Below are 2,905 nucleotides of genomic sequence, written 5' to 3'. Positions count from 1 at the left end.
GACATGCTGCTGACCTCACACTGGGCGCCTGGGCGGTCGCGCTGCGGGCTCGTCATTTTCGGGTTGGTGAGCCTCAGCGGCGGTGGACCTGGAAGGCGCGCTGGTGGTAGAGGTTGGATGATTTGTAGCTTTTGGGGGGCTTTTTCTTCGAATATTTGGGAATATGCTTGAAAATCCATAGTTCAGGAGCAAAAAGGTCTATAATCTACTATATTTATTATTATTGTCATTATCATTTTGGTCTCTTTGTGGGGAACGGCCTAAAATTTGGACCAAGATGGGAAAGAAGGGGGAGAGCGATACCAGGATGCCCTCGCTACCCTTTGATCTGGGCCAACCAAAGGTTAATGCCAGAGCACCATCGAGTGAGGAATGGGGTGGGCATCCCCTCAGAAGGCATGGCCAGCACCTTCTCCCAGGCTCTGGTGTGGGTCAAGCAGACCATCCTGGCCTGGCTGCTCTGCTGAGGCTTATTGTACTAACCCCAGCCCTTGGCGATGCAAGATTTTATTTTAGCAAGAGTGGTCGTGGGACCATTTGGGAACGAGTGAGTTTTGTAGGGAAGCCATGGTGATGGGTAGTGAGAATCTTCTAGGGTAGAAATTTCTAAGGCCTCCTTCATGCATTTTCAGAGATTTCAGTACAGTCTCGGGTAATTTATGGCCGGCCCACCTGCTGCCCTGGTGTTATGTTTGTAAACACTGGTTGCTACCCTCCCGGTCCAAGTTTCATGTCCCCCGCTCCAGAGCCACGGTCTCCATTTTTGGAGCTGCCTGACAAGTGGAGCGGCTGCTCGGGGACCGTTTTAGTCATGCTGTGTCAGGTCGGGAAGAGGGTGATCAGAGGCGCAGATTAAGTTACTGTTCTAATTTACAATCCCCTCCCCGCCGTGACCTGCGTCTGAATCCATGGTTTAGTCTCGGCTTCCGAAGAAAACACGGCTTCTACCCAGCCCGGAGAAAGGAAGAGATATGTAGTGATTTGCACAATCTTTGAACGAAGTATAATTTGTGTTACCCACACGTGATGTTGAATGTGATTTCTAACCACACCGAATCAGAAGGCTAGACCGTCCTGGGCCTCCCAGGATGAGAGCTACCATCATTGCTGTGGTGTTTGTCAGGCTCCTGATGTTGGGTTTAGGGAAATAATTTGTCATTTACCTAAAGAGGCATCGCCACCTCCTCCTTAAAAACAGTCTACGCCTTTAAAATTCTTACTACACAAAATTTCAAATATGGAGAAAAGTAGGAAAGAGTGGAGTGAGCACCCATATACCTGTCACCAGATTTTGAACAATTAGTACTATTTTCCTTCTCTTTTTTTTTCTTTTGTTGAAAACATGTATAGAACAGACAATATGTTACTGTAGTTAAACATGTTTTATGTTTAAACCTAATGTTTTAAAATCAATAAGGCTGGGATATTTGATAGTAGAGTATGGACAACATTGTTACTCAATACTGCAGTGTCACGTGACCATTTGGGGGCAGTTTTCCAAACTTGTAACTTCTGCTGTGACTCTCAGGCGGCCAGGGCCATGGAGAAGCAGCCCTCCCTCTGAGTGGAGGGCTCCGGGCGGAAACTGGGGGTCCCCAGCTCCCCGTTCTGCTCAGCTATGTCGGGTCCATGCCTGTACTTGCTCTGCGCTCGCACAAAACAAAGACTGACTCAGAGGCATTTATTGGGGAGCAGGGGGAGGAGAGAGAGTTACTTCAGGAGATCGTTACCTAGAGAAGATTGGGGTAACATAGGGGGTTAGACTCTCACACTGTAAACCTTCCCTCCCTAACGTCCGTCCATAGTCAACAAGGATTCTGAAGTAAACCCGTGGGCGGTGAGCGGGATCACAAGATCCAGAGTGGCTGCGCTCAGAGACCAGAAACCCGGAGTATATTCTTTCCCTCTCAGCTTTGTTGAGTGGGGAGGGGGTACACGATTTCCTCTGGCCTCTCGGGGACGTTTCTAGATTCACAAACGCGCTGTTGTCATTCGGAACCTCTGTTTAACACCCGAACATGGCTAACATGAGCCCTGGAGCAAGGAGTGGGGGAATTCAGGCTGGACTTGGGATCTGGTTTGAGTTCTAATCTTGATCTCCTCCCCTCTCGCCCCGCCCCCCCCCCCCACTCCCGCCTCCCGCCCTTGCTGGGCACAGTAGCTATCTCATAGCGTTAGTTAGGAATACAGGGAACTAAAATGTGCAAAGTGTCTAAGTGGTTCCTCATGGTTAACGACTCACCCATGCAGCTTAATATCATTACTGTTGGTTGAACAGGAATGATGGTGCCAGTAAAACAGGTAGTTTGGGCTCCTTTTCCAAAGGAGTACAGCTAACGAGCTAGGTACAGCAGCGTGTGTGTGAGTGTGTGTGTGTGTGTGTGTGTGTGTGTGTGTGTGTGTGTGTTGCCGTGGGCTAAAAATAACTGGGTGACTGGTCCCTAATTTAAGTAGCATACGGTTGGAGTGCCAAGTAATTACAAAAACGTGCTGGGTCAAGAGGCCAGAGTAATTTGGGCTTCCCCTCGAATTATGGACTTGCAGGGGGCTTGGTAAAAATGCGATGAGACATTCGTCCACGGAACGCCCCATAACTCAGCAGTGAAAGCAGAAAGGCTGTGACGCGCTGCTTTTCCTGGCCCCTCAGCAGCCCCGTTTATTTTTGGATCCGGGATTGTAGTCTGACTATAAAAGGGGAGGTGGGAGGAGGGGCAGCGCGCGCCACGTGGAGAAGTTCTGGAAGCTTTGAGATGGGAGGAGATCGCGTGGGAAGTCATTGACAGGCCTGCTCGTCCTGCAGGCGCGTCCGGGACCTTTTCCCTGAACTGGCCCTCAGTTGCCTGTGTCCTCTCTGAGCTCTTGGACATACCACCCTCCTTCTTAGTGAAAATGTCAGTGAAAAGAG

The sequence above is a fragment of the Myotis lucifugus genome, unplaced genomic scaffold (assembly GCF_000147115.1).
Source record: "Myotis lucifugus unplaced genomic scaffold, Myoluc2.0 scaffold_500, whole genome shotgun sequence".
NCBI lineage: Eukaryota > Metazoa > Chordata > Mammalia > Chiroptera > Vespertilionidae > Myotis > Myotis lucifugus.
The sequence above is the reverse complement of the archived record's forward strand: the minus strand, read 5'-3'. Positions refer to the sequence as shown.